The sequence below is a fragment of the Glossina fuscipes genome, unplaced genomic scaffold (assembly GCF_014805625.2).
Source record: "Glossina fuscipes isolate IAEA_lab_2018 unplaced genomic scaffold, Yale_Gfus_2 112, whole genome shotgun sequence".
Classification (NCBI taxonomy): domain Eukaryota; kingdom Metazoa; phylum Arthropoda; class Insecta; order Diptera; family Glossinidae; genus Glossina; species Glossina fuscipes.
The window spans coordinates 4618578-4632918 of NW_023998455.1; the positions used below are offsets into that span (position 1 = coordinate 4618578).

Here is a 14341-nt window from a genome sequence, read left to right on the forward strand (position 1 = left end):
AGCCGGGTTAGAGTAGTGACTTTCATTCTTCCTAATCAGGACTTAATTCAGCCCAGAATAAAACAATTTAAATGTTGTTGATTGACTTAAGTGGTCAGCTTAAAAGGGAGCCATTGCTATGAGATTTGTGAAAAATTTCATCTTCCAGAGCCACTAATGGTCGGCTTTGTGAAATGAAGAATATTTAAAGGCACCTTTGAGACTTATATTTAGTTCGATTAGAGCAGTAACTCTGTCTCTGTTCGTAATCAGGGCTTAAGTCAGCCCAGAATGAAATAATTGTAAAGACTTTTGTAAAGGATAGAAGAAGCTTGCATCGAAATATTTAAAAGATTGTTAGTTTATCGGAGAAAATTTTGAAATAGTAAAGATCACATTGCTTACGATCGCTTTCCAAGGGGGGTTTCAGGTTAAGTATTAAAATTTGTTAAATATTACAATAAATTACGTAACAATCGGTGATAGTAGTTTTCTAATTATTCCGCCAAATATAAAAATTTACTTAACCAAAATAAAAATATTACAAAAGTTTTTGCTCATTGTTGGAATTCTTCTTCGATTTTTTGTTTTTACAATATATTTATATTTTATTACCATATCTGCTGCAACCATATTTTTTATCTTATAGTAAATAAATATTTTTAGAAAGATCTCAGTTATATTTACAAATTTGTTAATTAAAAACATGATTTCTATTTTGAGTAAACGACGGACGGACGGACGGACAAGCGATAGAACAACCTGATTAAATCAAGTCAAGATCTTATGCCGATGCATATACATTGCGGTATCCCTTAATCGAATTCATACTCGAGTCCATTCCTCGATGATGAAAGTGAAGCAGTAAACCGAGAGCTGTGAGAACTTTACAATTAATCTCCTGTAGCTAAATAGCTATAGGATTTTAATCCTGTACTTAATAGATGCTGCATTGGAAAATGTGATAAATAAAAAAAATTGTAAAAAACCCATTTATCGTTCGACGATCGAAAAAGCTCTCGCTTTTTATATATTTGTTTGACTTTTTTATTTTGCTTCTTTCTTCTTACAAGAAGTTGGTAGCAAGTAGAAGTAAAACTGCCGACATTCAATATCGGAAAAAGTGAAACACAATAACAAGACATCCAAGACTTGAATAGAGCCTGACTTCATTTCTAGATAGATTTGTTTTTTTCTTAGTAAAACAAAAGTTGATCTATGTAGAGGAAAAAACAACAAAGATTTAATGCGCATTCCTTTCTTGGTAAAAAGATACATACTGATCTGATTTAATACTCATCGTCGCACAAACAGTTATTTAAATGCTGAAATATGAAGCTTTCCATGGAATCGCCAAGAGAAGATGTGTACAAAAGTTGCGATGATTTTTTTTATTGATTTTCTCTATCAAGTAAAAAAACACAATATTATTATTTTTTCTTTTCGTGGAAATGTATTATCTTAAAAAAAAAAAAAAGCTTAGATAATCTGTGAATAAATTACAAGTTTAATATATTAATTGTTTTTCTTTCCTTTTTTTTTAAACAAATTTAAATGTTATCCTCTATATATATATGACATAAGTGTCTTAAATTCGCTTTAAACCACTTAAAGTTTTTATATTATTTGTAGTTTTTTTTTATTTTTTTTTTTTTATTTTATTTTCTTGTCTTTCGATCTTCAAAACACGCCACACACAAAAATTGATATAGAAAGAAAAATTAAAACAAAAACAAAAAACAAAAAAAAAAAAAAGATATTAAATATATCTGCTAAAGTCAGAATGTCTTAAGTCTAATAAATATCAAGAGATTTTGTTATGATAGAATTTTTTTTGCAAAAATTTCACCTAAACAAGTAAGTGAAGAGTAACCAGCAATAAAATTGGAATCTTCGGCAGCCATAAATTGAGATCGTATTACTCAATAAGCTATAAACTGAATGACCTTACCTTTGTAAAACGCAAAGCGGGTTAATCACAATTTTGAAATCACTTTGTTTTTTTTTTTTTTTTTTTTTAATACATTAAGCAATCAGGAGGCAAGACAAATGCAAGACAATTGCAAGTGCTGCGAGAGAATCTTTTGCAAGAGTTGGGTATGAGGGAATCAAGAGACTGTTCTTTAGCGTCTATCATTAATCGAAATACATTTCTTAATGTTATCGATTTATACCATTTTCTTTGGAAAGCGATAAAATGTTGTTTTTTATACCCATCACCGATGATGGATGAAAGTTATAATCATTTTGTCAAAACGTTTACAACGCCCAGAACGAAACTGCAGAGAGCCCACGATCTGCATCAAATTCTGAATCTGATAGAAACATTTTCGTTTGTCCGTCTGTCCATCTATATGAAGTCTGATGTAACCATTCACCCGGCCGCCAAAAATGAAGCTATCGACTTCAACTTGCAAGTTCTTGTACTCAAGCTTGTACTGAAAATAGACCAAATTGGTCGAACGGCATGCCTACGACACCACGTAGAGTGGAAACACCTCTGTTCTTTAAAAGGGTTAAAAAGTTGGTCTTTTGCTTATTACTCATAAACTGCGACAGATAAATCTAGAAAATTTTGATCGTAGTTCCTATTGGCGATGCAAAATATCTGTATAAAAACGGAAAAGAATCGTAATACGCATCAAAGGCTATGATGGATGAAAAATTTCATTTTCTTGTCAAAAGTTTCATAGGGCTCAGAGGTAGGCTTCCGAAACTACGTGAAATATACAAATTTTTGACTAATGTCAAATTCAGTCTGCATGTAAGCATGTCCCTGTGTCCGTGTGCTGGTCAGACTACCTGTTGTACACATTCTTGCAAAACAGTTTGAACATAGCCTAAAGAAGTCAAAGGACACGCTCGCAACGCCCCACGTCTATGCAGTTCAACCAGAGAACATCTTTACATTCCGTGTCCTTCGCTTGTTCGTTGCTCGTAAACTAAAACAGATATACGATTTTGATGAAATTTTGACAAAATTACTCTGAAAGAATATCGAAAATTGTTCACGTCCACCCAATATTATTTTTTTCAATCTTTCATAGGATGACGGTGATGAGTATAAAATATTCGATCCGAATATCATTTTTTTTGATTGCATTTTTTTTTTTGTTCAAAAGTGAAAACAAAACGAATTCAATTTTAAAAGCAATAATTTATTGTTATAGAAGAAACATAATTCGTTTTCAATATCTAAAGTAATTTTATGCTTTTTTTCAATCGCATTAATCTTCGATGGGTTTTAAGTACAAAAAAAAAAAAAAAAAAAATTGAAAAATGAAAAATGAAAAAATAATCATATTTATAAATATATACGTACATAGCCATATGCATATACAAATATATATACATAATATGGGAGTGTAAGAGATTTAGATAACAGTTTTGCTTATAAATATTTTTATTAAAACTGATTTAGCATTTTTTAAACTGAAGATTACGAGAAAATTAAGTTAAGTAGAATTGAGTTAACGGCAGAGTCTTTGTACGGACTTTCCTCTATCCTTTTGCTAAGCAATTTATACGAAACATTAGCAATAAAAATTAATAATCATTTTATAGAACTATATTAAGCTCGAAATTATAAAAAATTATATTGGCAAAGCTGGGGGAAGGCAGTCATCTTGCACCTAACATCCCAAAATTGCCTCTGATCAGTTGTCTCTCGGTGCGAATGTAACTTGATAACATGGGTCGAGATTTCAGAACTAAGTTTGAAGTATGTTTCTAAGACCATGTCGCAGTTTTCGCATAAAGATTTTCGATTCCGATCTTCAAACATCAGGAATTTAGTATTTTTTCATAAGCTGATCCGTACTTGAACACCAATGTATTTACATGGGAAAATGTCGTTGGCTAAATGGATGATGATATTGATCCTTTCTGCCCATAAGTATTTATGCTCGTCATCAAGGCTGTTTTTCTTATTGCTGGAAAATAGGGGGCACGCGTTATCACTTTGTATTGAAACATTTTTTAGACCGAAGGTGTGGCCATTGAGACCCTCTATAATTTATACTGTATAATCTATAGCGTGTATAATTACGTCTGTATCCAATACTGTACAGCATAGTTGTTATCCATGTTTACATATTACCATTGTTTATAACTGTTATTGACACATTATATTACTGTGTTGTAGTGTGGTGTGCAAGACATACTGATTGCTCCTACCTCTCCAGCTTTAGGGTACTTATGAATCCTGCCACTTTCTTAGGTTAGAAGCGGAATACGATACGAACGACGTTATAAAGTATTCGCCAAACATATTTTATTTGATTCTGCAGGTAGTTGCGCGCAGGATGTAATGGGACGTTTCTGTCAATCTTTTCGCAGAATAGGCGTTAATCGGTTTCTAAGATATTCATATTTTTCAGGTGGTACCTGTGGGAGTTGTGACCCGTGTAGAAAGCAGTTAAGAGACTTATGTCGCTTCTTCGTTATTCCAATACCTTATGTGTTTTGTCGGGAAATTTATTTGCTAAGCCTATTAGCTTGCCTTTGCACCCTGCCTTTGTTAACATTGATTGTAATAGTAATAGTTATTATTACGTCATAATGAACATTTTCATTCTTAATTAATAGAGTAAAGTTAAGTAAATTAAAAAACTGAATATATTCAGCGGTATATAGATCCAATTATTATACTTGCCAAAAAAAATGGCAACAATTCAGTTTGGAGACCTGGACTGACATGGCTGCCATGTAAAGAGACGAGTGTTAGCAGAAACTCTACTAAAATGAAAATGTCATTTATGTTATGTGCATATAAAAGTTTCTTCTTTATCGAGAAATTTCTTTGATAGAAAATTTTTCACTTATTAAAGTTCTCAATATTTTTTCAAAGTCATTTGAATGTTTATATAATAATTGATCCCTTTGAAAAATAACTATTTTTAATAACATTTCTCAAAAACTATTCGTACAAATATTATGCGATGAGATGGGTAAGTGAAGTGCGATATTATCTTATAAAAAGGTGTCATTTAAATGAAAAGTACTGTATAAGTAGATTGTTTTATATGAAACCTGTGCTGATATGGGCATTGAACTCTTCAGCTCTTATCATTATTAACTTGCAAAGCAATGATACCACATGTTTACTTACTAAGCAAAATAATTGCCAGAAGCATTTTTGACTTTTCATTAATGAAAATAATAATAAAAAAAAAAGAACGAAAAAAAGGGAAAAATATCGATATTTTTAATTATTAAATATTCTAAAAAAAGTTTATATAGATTCTCAAAATTCAAAAATATTTTATATATATATATATATATACATATTTTTTATAGAACGTATATGTAATGTATCTACGCTTGGTATTCATTATCGTTCCTCTGCATCGTTTTATATAAAGCTCTTCTGAGTACTTTTTAGAAAAGTACCTAGTAGTTCCTGTTAAAAGATTTTTTTTTTTTTTTTATAAAACAATAAAGAAAATAAAATCAAGTAAAAACACTATAGTGAGATACGGCTTACTACTGAATGCCCTATACTATCCTATATTCAGTTGTATAACCACTGTTCAGTATATAGGGCTTTATGTAGAAAGTAGTCAAAAAAGTGATCCGATCCGAACCAATTTCAATAGCGTTCGTCCTTGGGCCGAAACACGTCAATGTATCAAATTTCATTAGAATGTAGGGAGAACAAAAGAAAACAGCATCAAAAGATGGGTTAGACGGACAGACAATTTTAAACCGATTGAAATTTACTTTCAGTGTTATAAAGCATGGGTCTACGTCAACACTTCTTGGGCGTTGCAACTTAACAAACCGCTCTCGTACTACGAGCGGTGTATGGCATAACAATAATAACTTTCTTGTTTATCTTTAACTTAATAAAAATCAATTTATTTCATATAAAACTGAGTAACATTTAATCTAAGGAGTTCTTTGCTGGGGATCATGCAACTCCCGGTCCTACATTGTATTTCTTTGTCTAAAATAAGTTACGATACTGATAATAATAATAAAAAATAAATAAGAAAATTATATTCGTTACTGACTGAAGAACTAAATTCCTAAGCGTGTGGGCGCTGTAGTCGCGTGCTGCGAAAAGCCGAAGTCACTTTCATATTCTTTTGAAAATTTCTATTTGTTACCACTAATACCACACGGTTGCGCAGAAAGAGACCTAGACAGACGGACAGATGTATATTTGAAGCTGGCCAAGAATTTATATACTTTAGCTTTTAAGCCTTGGTACTGCCTGCGTCTTATCAAGGTATTGAAAAAAAACTTTAATTTTAATGCATTATAATATTGGGTGGGCATGGTCAACTTTTTCCATTTTTGTACAGGCACTACTGCACCGTTTTCAGATATTTGTACAGGTATCTGCTAAAGTTTATGAATGATGAGCAAGAAAACAACTTTCTATTGCTCTTCCTATTCCTATTCCTATTCCTTACGTGGTGCTGTGGTGTATGTCCTTCGACCGATTTGATGCAGTTTCAATACCAACTAGCGTGCAAGCACTTCTAATGTTTCTGCCAAATCTGAAATCCTTACCTTCGTTATTATGGCCAGGAGAATGTTTACAACGGGCTTACTCAGGCGGAAAAACAGATCCACGGATATGCTTAAATCGGTGTACGGTTCGATGCTGAACAAGTATACATATATGTTCTGAGGTTTCTGTTGCCTCCTTCTGGGCGTTGCAAACGTTTTGACAAGGTGAGTATATCTGTCATCCTTCGTTGACGAGTATAACGATAACATTTTCTTTGCCAAACTATAAACGATCGTTTCGTCAGTGTTACGAATGAAACGTGACTTGTGGAGATAGTATACATTTTATCTATTCTTTCAAGAGCCTACGCAGCCTTTGGTGCACCTTAAAAATAGCCAAAATAATAGAAAAAGATAATTGATTGCATTTTCATGGGATCAAACGGGTGCCACTAGCTTCCAAATATGCTTTAAATAGCGAAACAAAGAAACCAATTAATTATGAATGATATATATAAGTGGGCCATCTAGAAAGTTAGAGTTAGAGTTGGATGTTTTCAACTGATCAATAAGTCGCATAAGCAATGATGCATTTCTTAAATAACTGTATAGTGACCGTTTTCAAGTTTATACCTAACACGTATTACTTGCTCTAGCTTTGTTTTGATTTTTACGGGGAACTCATATGTAAGGCTTTCTCTAGCTTAATTTGGATCCTTTAACCATTAACACCAGATATCATGATTTCTTTCTTGGAAATTAACCGCCTTATCCAATTCTTTCTTGGTTTTAAAATGATCTGAAAGAAATCATGTCAATATGTTTTCGTATTCGCGGGTTTTCAAGGAGTTATGCCATAAAATGAAAAAATTCTTGAAAATCATATTGAAAAGAAAGCTCGACGAAAAATATATTTTTATTAACTGAATTTATTTTAAAATAAATTTTACTTTCTTCTTTTACGCCCATCATTGAAGGTTGGAAACATATAAAGTGTGCTTAGTCCAAGTATCAAATCTTGATTCGATCTAAGCATGTCCATCCCTTTGTTCGTTTCGCCTATTTCTCGCGTAGAAACGAAGATGCTCGTTTCAAAGACGGTGGAAGCAGTGAAAGCTCTTGCGCGAAGATTGGTATAGGGAATGGGCCAAATAGGTCAAAGACTAAAAAACCCATTTAACGTAATAAACTTACATAAAACATCTGTATTTTCAAAAGCAGAAGAGCGAATTTTGTTTTCATATTCACAGAGGCTACATAAGACCGCCCATAGAAAACAGAAAAATTTTTGTCAAAGTGTCTGCCATAGTTTACAAATAAAAAGCAAAAAATATGGATCTTTTTTTTGGACAAATATATCGAGCATGCGTTATGGGTGGGCCTACTCGGCTACGCCTACCCAATATTGTTATTATTATAAATAATTTAGTCAGAGAAATAAATTCTAAGATTAAAGCCTTAAAGCACTAGCCTCTAAGGCTGCTGGCCTTACTGAAACTCCCATCGCGGTTGAAATTTAAACCTATTGCCGTCGACTTGTTATAGAAAATCGAGATCTCATTTTTCCGTTTTTTTTTTTGTTACTTAGTTTGTCTTTTCTTAAGGTAAAGATGGTGGGTGTAAAAGTGATTCTTCTTCAGCCTTATATAATTTTCTTACTTGTTTTAGATTTTTATACATTTGACTTGAGACTCAAAGGGCGTCCTCGATAAAGAACGAGTATGGACAGATGTGAAGAATGTGCTATTTACGTGTACGTTCGATTTGAAAATCAGAACATCTGTAGGAAATCATTGCAACTGAAATTTCCCAAAGGCGATTATTGAGGCCAAGGAATAAAGAAATGGTGTAATGTTTATGTGTGGTCTAGTGGCAATTTTAAGGCGAGAAAGTGTGAGGGAACATCGACCACTTGACAGATTAAGAAATATTTGTAGAACGCGTGCCGCAGAGGTGTTTGCATAGAAGCACAAGATGGCATAGCCGACCACGTTCAAGGGTGTGAACAGTGTCGGATATAGAGGTTATGTAATAGTCAATGTAAGAAATTCATTTTCTTTCTATTTTACTGCTGCTGCTAGCAAAACTTGTTTTTTCCCTAAATACTCCAGTGAACAAAACAAAAGTCAGCACCATTAGGGCTTTCAATGCACATATGCCCGCTGCCGCTTATTGCTAATATGAGAGATAAGTAATAATTCAGAGAAGCTTAGTGTATGAAGTTCTTAAAGGCTGCCATCACTTTCAATGCGAATTCACTGACAATAGAATCCAATGAGAAATATTGCGAGAAGTGAAGCTTTGTTAATTTCCGACTGGGTGAATTTCAAAAGGTTGTTACGCCCGGCATGATTCCCCATTAGACAGGCAGTGAATGTGTTAAATTTGTGCATTAAGTTTTGTATAGTTTTGCAGCCGCAGCTTCTTCAATTCCCAGGGGCGTTTCAAAAGCACATATAATTCATGCATTGATTAAAATCCTGGCCTTACTTAACATTTTTCATATTGTCACGATTTTAAATATGAAAAAATCACGCGAAAAAGAAGAAACCAGAAGAACCATTGCCCTTTCTCGTTTTAATGGGTGTTAAGGAATTTTAAGTGTTCGTCGTTTTACGATAGTCTTTGTTTTTCATTTTTTATATCTTTTCGTTTTTTTTTTACTTTTTTTTTTTTTTTACTTTTTAAAATCTTTTTTCTTTCGTTGTAATTAAGCTTCATTAACACTTTAATGGTTCATATATGTTTTATATACAAGAGTAGATGTCGTTATGCATACATGCGAAATGCATTAGCAACACATATGCAAATCGATAATTGCTTGCATATGTGTTTTCTAGTTCGCATTGAATGAAGCATTAAGAAAAATTTATTTATATCAATAAAAATAATAATAAAAAAAATAAAAAACATTTGATAATTATATAAAGTGGTCTAATTTTTTTAGTCTTATGATTAATAACTTAATTTTACGAACAGGCGGACAGGTTTTCAAATAAATATTTCATATTTTTGAAAAATTTTTTTTCCAATAAAAAAATGTAAAAAATTAATGCAAAAAATTATTAAATAAATAATTAAGGTTAAGTTAGGTTAAAACCGGTGGTCTATTGAAGTTCAAGGATTTCTCGTTACATTATTTCTAAGCGAAATGGTTAGTTAAAATTTGAATCGTAATGCAAAAGTTTTGATTCTAGTGACAAAGGGACATTGGTTATGTGCTCTTTATTGTAGTAATATTAGACCAGACTACGTTATCAGCGGAGTTTCATATGGGTTTCTTCATATGGCTTTCTTAGCAGTCGCCGAAAGGGGGGAGTAAGCAGACTTACTTTATGAGTCCGCTGGCAGTAGTTCGGACGTTCTTTATAGCCCTTACAGAAGTGTTGACACAGCTGAGTTGACTGGACCCTCCTGACATTCTCTTGACTGAATTTTTTATCGACTTATGCGTACACAATTTGGGACAATGCTTCACAACTTTACAAACGTAGAAAAATTGGCATCTCTTGTTGTTTTGGGCGTGACAGCATAAAACGATGTTCTTTGGACAGAACATGCGTTCGAAGTGTCGACAGACGCAGTTAAATGCTTAGCCTGTAAAGCGATGCAGAAAATGCTTCTCTGGATCCGATATTCGTACCATTTACACCGCCTATGTCCGTCCAAAATTGGAGTATAAATCGCATATGCGGGCGGGAACATCCAAACCTTCCCTGGAGCCCCCTGCACTGCATATAGCAAAAAACTCAGATGCACATAGGTGAGGGAAGTGTGTCTACGACTCTTAATATCCTTGGGCATTAACGTAAAGCGGACTGTGTTGTGCTTATGTAAAGGTTTATCCGGGGCAAGTTTTCTTCAGTGATAAAAGAGTTATGTCAACCAATTAAATCCTTCAATAGGACTACACGTCTTTCTCAGCGTTCTCATCCACTCTTCCTGTAGTTACCCAACTACCGGTAGTACTGTTTCCTGCCTTACTTGATGTCTTCATTTTCAAATCGAAAGTACACAAATGCTACTTTCTTTCTGATCACCATCAAGCCCGCACGTATGGAGGACATTCTCGGAGTTTCCGTTCATAGAAAAGAAAAAAAAAGAAAACTTCCAAACGATTTTTGAGCATAATATTATTTGCGCAGCCAATGAGAGGTATTATTATTTGCTGGTAATCAGGCTCATAAGTGATTCTGCTCATTACTGAAATTTTCTAAACTACAAATATTGTGCATAGCATAGTCTCGTAAGGGCTATGAAAGATTGTTCATCCTTTTTCATTTATTTGTCTATCGATTCTCGTGCGTATATTATGCGCCGTAGCAGGGAAAAGTTTATACGAGCTTTACATATTTTCTTCGGCAATTGAAACTTTGTCTCTTTCGTTTCCTAGCACAATATATTTTCAGCAGCCACTTGGCAACTTTTAAGCTTTGTACGAATCATAAGTAAATGCACATCGGCGTACCTACCTTTTCTGGGACATTCGATTAATCAACTGTTTAAACAAATTTCTGTAGGTCCCTTTAAGCTCTTAGGTTTATAAATAAAAGTCGCAGGCTGTCAGAGTAAACAGGGTATAAATGCCATTCTCTGTTCCCTTTCTGTCAAGTCGTCTGCCATTATATCCGTTTAATGGATAAACTCTTTCCTTCTGCAATAATATCTTCTCGAAATTAGTTAACTAAACTAAAATGTATTAATTTTTTTTTCTCTATTATTATATAATATTTATTTTGATATAGATATAGGTAACAAAAATTCGATCTTAACGCTCGCACTAGTTTCATATTTGATCAAATTTTTTGTCTCTTTATTTTATTGAATTTGAAAAGCGTATGTGACAGAAATATTTTTATTATAATTTTTCACCTGTCCTTTATGTGTTTTGAAAAGCTTAAAATTGTTGATACATTCCAAAGAAAAGACTACACGACAAATGGATAGGTCTAGGTATAATATGAAGGTCATATATATCATATCATATTATATCGTTAAAGTTTATTGAACTTAAAATATCTAAACAAAAGAAAAAACGAACTATAAGATTTCGAAAGTTAGACGTCTGTTGCCCGAAATACATTTGAAAATGTGTCAGAAAATGTTTTCTCACATTTTTTTATTATCGAAATAAATAATGTTTTGTATATTTTTAAGTGAATTATAGCATCAAGCGTATAAAAAATATTAGTATAGAAAAAAGCGAAAGGCATAATATTTACTCAGTAAAATTATAAACATTTGGAATGCTATAGAAAATCGTGAAAATCCCATAATTAAGCTTTCTTGTTAAAAAATAAGACAAATTGCTTTCGAGAAAGAAATGACATTGAAAAATTATATGCTTTTACAAAAACAATTACAATAACAAATACTACAATAACTTTTTTATTTCAATGATATCAAAACTTGCCCTCGATAAGTACATGCGTAAGCATGATGTTTTAAGAAAACTCAATTAAAAGTAAATGAAAAAATGAATAAAGCAATAAAAGATATTAGAAATAGTTTTAAGTACATACAGGAATATATGCTTCACTTTTCATTAATTTTTACAACCCTCAAGGTAGGCAATAAACCTTGATATAAGAATTGTTGGAAAATATTGGAGGTTATGCGTAGCGATTTAAAAAAGTAAGTAGTTGAGAAGAGTTTCCAAGTTTTTATTATTATATCTTAAACGGAAGCCTAGCGGCATAGATATTTTTCTGCAGATATCCTATAAAACCCAGCTGGTAGTCCGTCTGCCTGTCCGATTGCCAGTTCGTTTGTCCCTACTGGTCTTCCTATCGCCTTTTCGCCTGCTTGTAGGTATGTCTTTTCGTCTGTCCGCGCGTTCATTGTCCATTCGGCCATCTTCACATCGATCCATACGTCCTTCTGAATTTGTGTTGCAAATATTCTCCCTTTCCCGGAAAGCTAAGGCTGTCGATTTCCAATACCGAAAACTTATGTAAGGAGGTTCGCTTTAAATATCGGGCAGATGACAAGCCTGAAATATGCCTGTTATCAAACCCGAAAAAAGTTTGGCTTTAGACTACGTCCATTGCATGTACAGTCCTATAGAAAGAAATACGATTCCTTCATCCCATAATATATAAATAAGTTTTTTATTTACTTTTGTTTTTGAAATTTTATTTCTTTAGGTAAACAGTCGAATATTCATTCTCTTATTTATTGCAAATGATTTAACCCGTGTAATAATTCGAATAAGATAATCATTATATCCATCAAAAGAGGCCGAGTAAATTTTTTAAAAAGGATTAAATGTATGGTGGTATGTTTCCGATGAGCCGTTAAAATCTATTTATCACAGTTTCACTGTTTGCCTATTCGTTTTATGTGATTAAAAAGGAAATTGAATGAAATCGGAGCACAGATCTGCCGACAAATATCCAAACTAATTACAATTTTTTTTTTTTTTTATTACTAATAATTTAGTCCGGGAAAGACTAAGACTAAGACTAAAGTCTTAAAGCGCCAGCATCCAAGGCTATCTGTCATCTTTCTAAATTGTGGCCTTTATAGTGTAAACATATTATGCTGGAATTTTCAATTGAATCCATCCATGCAAATCCTGTCCAAGTTAAAGATGGGTAGATATTAAAGACCTCGAACCGAATTCCACTTTTACCTTTCATATTCAAATATTCAATAATTGCTTGAGCGCGTGGATAGGTATTCCGAAGTCGTTCTATAGTTTTCTTATTTTTTGCATATAAAATGTTATTTTATTCTTTTTTAAATAAGAAAAAAAAAAAGATTTTTAAAAATTAGTAAAACATATCAATTTTAAGATTAAAAGCTTTTTTTTTATATTTAAATAAACTTATACAGTCTTACCCATACCATTAGGTAAACACAGTTAAGTTGAAATTTAAAAAATGAAAAAAAAAAAAAAAAATTTGCGTGAGTTGTCTGACGTAAGTTATGCTATGATAAGACATATGAAAGCCTGTCAATGTGATATGTGTCTACATTTACTTTTCATTTATATTTTAAAAAGGGATTATCAGACAATAAACTGACATTTAACATTTTGCATACATAATGAGTTTTAATTGGAAAACTTGAAACAAGTCAAACAAACGCTTATGCAATAATCATCAAATTTAGAACATTTTAGCACAAATTGTATTAAACAGTCCGTGGGCTGTATATACGCCACGTTGACACCAATCCATTTTTGCTCCTTTTTTTTTTTCATTATAAATATCTGTTAATAATGGAGAAAATTAACTCACAATTAATGACAATAATTGCAAAAAAGATGAGAGAGTAAATGATTGGCACCACTCGAGTACGTATGTCGACTATGAAAACCAAAGGATAATGTAATGTAAACTTTCATCTGACCTAATGCACTTAAAGATTAAAGGTTCTAATATAATACACTGTCCATGTCCCTAACAAAATTGAATGAAAGATAGGCGGGTTTGTAATTAAAAATATTAAATTAATCTTGGACGAAATCCCGGGGCGGTAAGATCGATTTCGATCTAGCAAGAATACATTAAGAAATTATGCGTAGCTATGACTGCGAGACATAGAGGAGGTACACAATGAGATGATTGGACTATAGAAAAACAGTAGCAAGCAAGCTGCACTCAATTCTCCAAAAATGTTCACATATAGACTATCACATGGAGGCTACATTTGTTTCAATTTTTTTTTTTTTTTACCTTTCTTATTATGACCAACAATTTAGGGGATGTCTCTTATAACACGGAGATGATCAAAAAAAAAGGGACGGAAAAGAGAAGGATACAGAGAGTGGCCGCAATCGTAAGGGATGTTTGTGCAGATCGATTTTGAAGTTGAGGCCTATCCACTGCCGTCGAGGGCTCAACTAGACGAGATACAAATTCTTAAGAGTTATATGTAAGCGATAGCTGGCGCCCCT

General features: G+C 32.7%; 1 protein-coding gene across 1 annotated transcript in view; it reads left to right on the forward strand.

Moving 5' to 3' along the window:
• Positions 1 to 14341, forward strand: part of LOC119639603 (A disintegrin and metalloproteinase with thrombospondin motifs 1) — a 112306-nt gene that overhangs the window by 1465 nt on the left and 96500 nt on the right. The window lies entirely within an intron of this gene.